The sequence below is a fragment of the Pleurodeles waltl genome, chromosome 4_2 (assembly GCF_031143425.1).
Source record: "Pleurodeles waltl isolate 20211129_DDA chromosome 4_2, aPleWal1.hap1.20221129, whole genome shotgun sequence".
NCBI lineage: Eukaryota > Metazoa > Chordata > Amphibia > Caudata > Salamandridae > Pleurodeles > Pleurodeles waltl.
Genome location: NC_090443.1, coordinates 1006333386 through 1006341734, shown reverse-complemented (window position 1 = coordinate 1006341734; position 8349 = coordinate 1006333386). Strand labels below are relative to the sequence as shown.

Sequence of the window (8349 nt, the reverse complement as noted above, 5' to 3'; positions counted from 1 at the left end):
TGCAAAAATGGTGCATGGGAGGTCGGCGGACGTAAATAATGGCGCTAAGCCTACTTAGCGCCATTATTTAACACCTGGGTCAGGGCAGGAGCTTGGGGACCTGTAGGCTCATTTCCATGGTGGAATTCCATGGAATGAATCCACAGGTTCCCTCCCCAGGCCCCAGGGACACCCCCACCCACACCAGAGGGACAGCGGAGGATGGGGGACCCCATCCTAGGTAAGTAGAGGTAGGTACAAATGAAATGGCTTTAAGCCCAAAGAAGTATACTAAAACTATACAAGAGACAGTATGTTTACGCTTGACCTAATAAGCATTTGTGAGAATTGGAGCTATTGGCGCTGTAAATGACAATGTCTTTTACCTATGTGTTTTGGTTTGGAGTGTAGTGGATGTATGAACAGAGAAGCAGCTGCAGCACTGTTTAGAGGACTAACCATGGGGAATTACCTCTGGAAACAGAGACAGCTGCTGCTCTGCCTAGAGGACTTAGAATGGAGGAGTTAATTATGGGACCAGAGAAGCAGCTGCATCACTGCCTAGGGGACTAAGAATGAGGAATTACCACTGTTGCCAGTATTAGAAGATGGGGGCTCCTTAGAGGACCCCCAGCATTGCTCCTACCAGCTTTCCGGGGTTTTCCGGGCAGCCCACACTGCTGCCACCCCTCAGACAGGTATCTGCCCTCCTGCTGCTTGACCAACTCAAGCCCAGGAAGACAAAACAAAGGATTTCCTTTGGGAGAGGGGGGATAACACCCTCTCTCTTTGGAAATAGGTGTTACGTGGCTTAGGAGGGGTAGCCTCCCCAAGCCAGTGGTATGCTTTGAAGGGCATATTTGGTGCACTCCTTGCATAAACCAGTCTGCATAGGTTTAGGGACCTCCAGTCCCTGCTCTGGTGGGAAACTGGACACTGGAAAGGGGAGTGACCACTCCCCGGTCCATCACTACCCCAGGGGTGGTGCCCAGAACTCCTCCAGAAGGTCCCTTGATTCTGCCATCTTGAATACACGGTGGGCAGAGGCATCTGGGAGCATCTGAGTGGCCAGGTCAGGCAGGTGACGTCAGAGCCCCCTCCTGAGAGGTGGTCACCTGGCTAGGTGACCAATCCCCCTTCAAGGGCTATTTAGGGTATACCTCTAGGGTGGGTCCTCAGATCTTACTTGCAAGATTCCAGCAGGACACCTCTGCAATGTCTACTTCGACTTCTGGCAACTGGAACCGCAACTGGACTCCATAGGAACCTACAATCTGTAGCTACAACGATGACTCTGCTCTGCAACATTGTTTCTCCTGCTCCATCCAGCAACTGCAACATTTCCCCAGCTGTGCAACCTCTGAGAGCAGCAAGTCTTCAGTCTGCACAAGAAGCAAGAAGGAATCTCCCTTGGAGTGAAGGAGTCACTTCCCTGCATCTGCAGGCACCATCTGCAATGACATCCAGCTGTGTGGATCTCCTCTCATCCTGAGCTGTGTGGATCTTGCATCATGGGTTGTGGTCCACAGTAGCCCCCTTCGTCCTCTGTCAGCTTTTCATCTTTGGTGAAGGTAAGCTCTTTCCTTCCCACGCAGGACAGTACTCCCATTCACCTTGTCTCTTGCAGCTACCCAAGCTTGTTGGCATTTCTTCCAAGGGATCTTCCGGCTCCATGTAGCCCTAGCCCCCAGCACTCTTCCATGGGATGCACAGCCCTCTGCTTGCTTCTCCTGCGACGTGGGACCTCTCCTCAGGTGTGCTGGGTGGGCCTGTATGCGACTCATGGGCTCCTTACTGTGGGTCTTCTGGGGGGATGCCTCCTCGTCTTTGGACTCTCAGCACTGCTGAGGGTTGCCTGGGACTCCCCACGTGGGTTGAGTCCCCCTTTGACCTTGCTGGTCCCCGGCAGCTCCACATTTTCCAACCGTGGCATTTACCTTTGCAACGGCTTGTTGGTGGTTTTTCCACACCACAGACTGACTGCAATCCTTCAAACAATGAAGAACATTGACTGCATCATCCCGGAACTCTTCATCTGCTCCAGTGCTGCAGTGCTGATTGTCTTACTCTCACCGTCGACCAACTCCTGAATCCACATACGGGTGGGTAATGGCTCCTGCCACCACCGGACACTCCAACTGGAGCTGGACTTAGTCCCCTTCTTTTCTAGGTCTTCCTCTTTCAGGATGCACCCTTGGTTGCTCGCAGTCTTGTCTGGGTCTTGCAATATCCTTCTCTGAATTCCTTTGGGGTTGTTTGGGGAAAACCAGCAACTTAGCTCTTTCCTCCTGGTCGGTGGGGGCCACTCTGGTACTTACCTTAGGGGTTTCCTAGTACTTCCAGCTTCCATCTACTGATTCCACTTCCTTAGATGGGGACCCGAGCTTCGCATTCCATTTTTTAAGTATATGGTTTGGTCTTGCCCTAGTCCTTCAGTATTGCCTATTGCTTTTCACTGTTTTCTATTGCTTTTCATGCCTATTTCTGATTACTACTGTACATACAATAAGTGTGTTTACTTACCTGCTATTGGAGAGTTGCCTATCTAGTAATTTAGCATTTGTGTCACTAAAATAAAATACCTTTATTTTTGTAACACTGTGTGATTCTTTTATGTGTGTAAGTGTTGTGTGACGACAGTGGTATTGCATGAGCTTTGCATGTCTCCTAGATAAGCCTTGGCTGCTCATCCACAGCTACCTCTAGAGATCCTGGCTTCTAGACACTGCCTACGCTTAACTAATAGGGGATACCTGGACCTGGTATAAGATGATAATACCTTAGGCATTCACCACCCACCAGGCCAGCTTCCTAAAACACCTGCCTATTTTATTTTTCTAGTGAGACTAATCCAGCCCGAGATAGATGACTTTCCCAAATTATTTTTGTCTTCTTTTTCTCTTTTGCCCCCATGTGTTAGCCAGTTCCCAGACATGCTTTGCCCAAATTTGCAATAGTAGTAGGCTGTCCCTAACCTTGTCCATCTAATTTGATATAATGATTTGTGAAATTGGCTTGACTAATGTCATCAACACGTGATTTGAAATCTGTTTCTGTTGCACAAATTGTTTCCTTCCTAGAATGTGTGGAACATTTGGAATGCCTAGTGGTGTTGCTATTAAGTAGATTAAACTTGTTTCATAGATTTGGTCAGCCTATCGTTTTTCTTTCTTTGTATAATTTAATCTTGCACACAATTTACGTTACTTTGGCTCTGTGGTTATAATAAATCTTTGAAACTTCCCACAGATTGGAGTCTTGTTTTCCTGGCCACATTAGAAATGGTGTTTAAAGTTACTGTTGTATTGATTGAGATTGGAATGATTGTATACAATTAACCACACTTCTCACTGGGTCCAAAGATCCCATCGACCTCGAGAAAAGCGCTTTTGAATCCTGGGAGGAGAAAACGCACTCACACATTAATACTAAGGGGCTGATTTAAGAAAAGTGGTGCTGCACCCAGTGCAACACAACTATCCTTGCACCCCTTAGCGCCCCCCTACCGCCACCATGTGTGCACCATGGTGCAGGGTAGGGGGAAATAGCGTCAGAATTCCTGACGCTATTGATGTACTCTGCAAAAGTAGCACCAAAATGTTGGCGCTACTCCTGCAGAGTACATAGGGGCCCATTGTATTCAATGGAATGCCTCCTTTTAACACCTGCTCTGAGCAGGTGTTAAAAGTGCTAAAACAAATGGCGCTAGGAAATCTTTTAGATTTCCTAGCGCCATTTTTGTGGTCCCCCTAACAGGGGAACGCCCTCTTGCATACATTATGCCTGGCGCAGGAATAATGTGGCGCAAGGTTTTACAAAGTGGTGCAATGCATGCATAAATATGGTGCATGTAAAAGCCACTTTAACGCCACCTTAGCGTAAAGAAAAATTACGCTATAGCGGCACTAAGGTGGCGCTCCAGCCTCTTAAATCAGGCCCTAAATTTCAAGAATAGAACATATTTATGTTGTTGTTAGCCACATGTCCAAGATGGCTCTCAGTCCACCATCCCACCAGCAATTGAACAAAAAAAACGCTATGATACTGCCATCCTCGCAGCTGAGCAACATGGTTAAACACATTGACAAAGCCAATAATTCACATAGGCGAAATCTACTGGCCTTGCCAATGCTTATTAATTTGACTGCTAACTTTCCCAAAAAACAGTTGTAACGTTCCAATGTCTCACTGGAGCTCAGTTTGCCTTGTGGAGACGTTGACAGGTTTAGCCAGTGCACAAAAACACCAAAGTATTACCTGGCACTATGACATCTAACAATCTGAACATTGGGTTTGCTGTTGTTTGCTTTGTTTGGCTGTTCACGTGTGCGTGCGTGTGTGGGTGGGAAACTGGGTGGTTTTGAAAGCATCCACCATGCAGAAGGAGCAGTACCATTTGTTGTTACTAGAGGGCAGGCTGCCTGACAACAACCAGCTTTGTTAGATAATTTGCATACCCAGGGAGAGGATGTAGCATAACGGTCTGAGCTGCCAACTCTGGAGCATGGGAACCAGGTTGGAGTCTCGGCATCGGCTCAACATTTTGGGCCAGATGTATCAAAAAAGCCTTTTGCGATTCGGTAATAGCGATTTTAAAGAAATCGCTATTTCTGATTCGCAAAATGCTATGTATCATATTTGCGATTCGGTAATAGCGATTTCTTAAAAATGGCAAATGCTATTACCGAATCCCAAATTGCGATACCGGCCCCATTCGCACCTATGGGCCTGTAAGCCCATATTTGTGATTTTTGTGCATTTCTCAATTTGCAAATTCCTAACTGGAATTCGCAAATTTGGGAAATGCAAACCCCAGGGTGCTGCTGCACCCCAAGAATTTTTTTAAGGACATGTAAGGCGCACACATGCCAAAGGGGCATGTGTGCGTTATACTTCAATATTAAAAATGCTTTTTTAATGCATTTTTTAAATTTGCACATGGTTACCAACAAGTTCAACTCAGTGGTAATAGCGATTCCTTAATGCCAAATTTGCATTAAGGAATTACTTGTTACATGTGGCTTAGAAATCGCAAATAAGGATTCCTTATTTGCGATTTCTTATTTAGAGAATCGCAATTTGCGATTCTCTAAACGGGCTCGCAAATTTAAGGAATCGCTATTTTAGCGATTCCTTAAATTTGCGCTGGGAATGCCTTTCATAAATACTGAAAGGCATTTTTGCATTCGCAAACAGCCATTCGCACCGTTTGCGAATGCAAAAATGGATGATACATCCGGCCCACCATCTCCTTGTGCTTACTAAAAATGAATTTGTCTTGTGTAACATAATCGGTGCTCATATAAGGCGATCCAATACCTTCGGGTCGAGTTTCTCCTATATAACAGGCATTTTCAATGCAATGGGTTTCGCGTTTGCTCGAGTTAGAGCTATTAGCTTTGTAAATTCCGAAATTGACTTTTCTTGCCACATAAATTGAAAATGAATAATAAAACAGTTGACAGAAGCTAGCTGATTCAAAGCGCCACAGCTGCCATGAGCGTGAAGGAGAGACACAAAAGGGAAAGAAAGTTCGCTTGCAATCAAACGTACCAGCAAACATGCATTATCCATGTAACGGCCGGTGTCTAAGGCGGTAACAAAACCGTCCCAAGGAGGGCCAAACGTAGAGCATTTACCAATGATAACAAAGGATTTCCAAAAGGCAAGCCCATGAACGAGTGATAGTGATCGGCGGTTGTATGTCAGAACCACATATTCCATTGCAAAGCACACCGTTACTACGAGTGCGTTACAAGAATGTCATTACCACGCATATACCTGAACATGCGTGCCTTTACAATGAATTATGTTGTAAAAGCATGTGTTTTAAAGGCAAATGTGTGGTAAAGATTTCCCCCCAAAGGCCCAATCCCCCCCAAACCCAATAACCACCCGCACCCTAAAACCTAACCCCAACCCTACCTAAAACAGTACCCCCAGACCCAATCCGTCGCTCTAATCCTAATCTAAAACGACCCCATGCCTTAAAACCTAACCCCCCAAAAGCAGTTCCCCCAAGCCTAAAAACCTTTCCTATTTAACCTGAAAACCACCCCACACCCTCCTCCGCCCACTCCCTAAAACAATACCCCCCAGACCCACTACCCCCTCAAGCAGCACCTGCCCCTCCCTCACTAAAACAGTACCCCCACCAAAGACCCAATCTTCTCTCCACTTTTAGTCCTACAGCCAGCATTCTTATACCTAATCTGAAGACCATCCCCCTCAAATCCTAACATTGTAAAAACCACAAACTAACTAATTCGCTTTCTTTTCCTTATCACGGGTAACCTTGCGTTTAGCAAGGCTTTCAAAAATTGAGTGAAACTCTTAAATGTTCCTCTCCACGGAAATCTTTAGTAAAAGGCGAAAGATTTATTCGATTTGAAGAGAAACCAGAGTATGCGCTTCAGGGCGCCTGTCTGTGCCGCCACTAAACACCCTTCTACAGACTGTTAGGGCGATTTCATTTACGAATTTCATCTTAGAAAACCCTTTGAAACACAACCAATTTATAACAACTGTTAAGCTGATATATTGATAAAACGTTGCCACAAAAAAAAAAATAACAGGCGAACTCATAAGTGACAGGAATTATGGGTATGTAAATTTTGTCATAGGTCACGTGACAGGAAAGGCTGCACCCCCCCCCCCCCCTAATAGTTTCCCTGTTCAAGTGTAATGTCGGCTCTTTTAACTCTGCACCTGTTGAATGGAGCCCCACGCGGGCTTTTGTGAGGACCAAGGAGAGGATTTGTATATGCCAAGGTCAAAGCTTGCTCACTGCTGCTTGCGGCTCTTTCTGAGCAAATGAACGAGCCGGTGTGTTTTGTACCTGAAGCCTATAAGGCTCAATCAGCTGCTGTAACTAAACAAGCATTGGCAAAGAGAAATATGTTGGAGCGATTAGTTGTACATTCCTAACTGTGCCAGATAAATTGAAAATGAAAAGTAAAACAGTTTACATAAGCGAGCTAATTCTCTCGCAGTCAACCCTATCGGCAAAAGTGCAATTACCCACGTACCAGGGTCGGTGTCCGAGGCCGTAACAAAACCGCCCCAAGGAGGCACATAAATCATTGACCAATGACAACGAGGGATTTTTTGAAAGGCAAGCCCACGAACCAGTGATAGTGATGGGCGTGCGGTGGGCGTGGTTAAAAGCCCATCGAGAGCTCGCCCGCTGGGACTAAAAATTGCAACAACAAAATACCCAGAAATCATTGCAACCTATTCCATTTTTATGGGCAAAACAGTAATTCCTATTTTAGTTTGAAAATCAAGTGTAGCTAAGTGGGTCTATCAAGACAGTGTTGCACATTTTTTTGTTTTGTTTTGAAATTGCCATAATATTCTTAAGTTCTATTGATAAAACCAATAGGTAGAAGAATAGTACCCTTAAAGAAAGACTATAGTTTAGTTTGAGGTTCATGTAAAATAATTTATAGAGTGCGCACTTAGGCCCATATTTATACTTTTTGACGCTAAACTGCGCTAACGCAGTTTAGCGTCAAAAAATTTAGCGCCGTCTAACGCCATTCTGAAGCGCCATGCGGGCGCCGTATTTATGGAATGGCGTTAGCCGGCGCTAGCAGACCAGCGCTGCCTGGTGTGCGTGGAAAAAAACCACGTAGACCAGGCAGCGCCGGCGTAGGGGGAAAATGGCGTTAGGGCGTCTTAAAATGGGGCAAGTCAGGTTGAGGCAAAAAAATCGCCTCAACCCGATTTGCGCCATTATTTTCGCCGCCCAGACGCCATTTAAATGACTCCTGTCTTAGTAAAGACAGGAGTCATGCCCCCTTGCCCAATGGCCATGCCCAGGGGACTTATGTCCCCTGGGCATGGTCATTGGGCATAGTGGCATGTAGGGGGGCACAAATAAGGCCCCCCTATGCCACCCAAAAAAAATGAAAAAATATAAAAAATTATACTTACCTGAACTTACCTGAATGTCCCTGGGGTGGGTCCCTCCATCCTTGGGTGTCCTCCTGGGGTGGGCAGGGGTGGCAGGGGGGGTCCCTGGGGGCAGGGGAGGGCACCTGTGGGCTCATTTTGAGCCCACAGGCCCCTTAACGCCTACCCTGACCCAGGCGTTAAATAGTGGCGCAAATGCGGGGTTTTTTGACTCGCCACCTCCCGGGCGTGACTTTTGCCCGGGAGTATAAATACGACGCATTTGCGTCGCCGTCATTTTTTTAGACGGGAACGCCTTCCTTGCATCTCATTAACGCAAGGAAGGCGTTCACGCAAAAAAATGACGCTATTTGCCCATACTTTGGCGCTAGACGCGTCTAACGCCAAAGTATAAATATGGCGTTAGTTTTGCGCCGAATTTGCGTCGAAAAAAACGACGCTAATTCGGCGCAA

General features: G+C 46.2%; 1 non-coding gene across 1 annotated transcript; it reads right to left on the bottom strand.

The window, feature by feature from the left end:
• Nucleotides 1–6270: 6270 nt before the first annotated feature.
• Nucleotides 6271–6386, bottom strand: LOC138294463 (U5 spliceosomal RNA). The gene has a single exon (XR_011203460.1). It is a non-coding gene; the product is annotated as a U5 spliceosomal RNA (small nuclear RNA).
• Between the last annotated feature and the right edge of the window lie 1963 nt (nucleotides 6387–8349).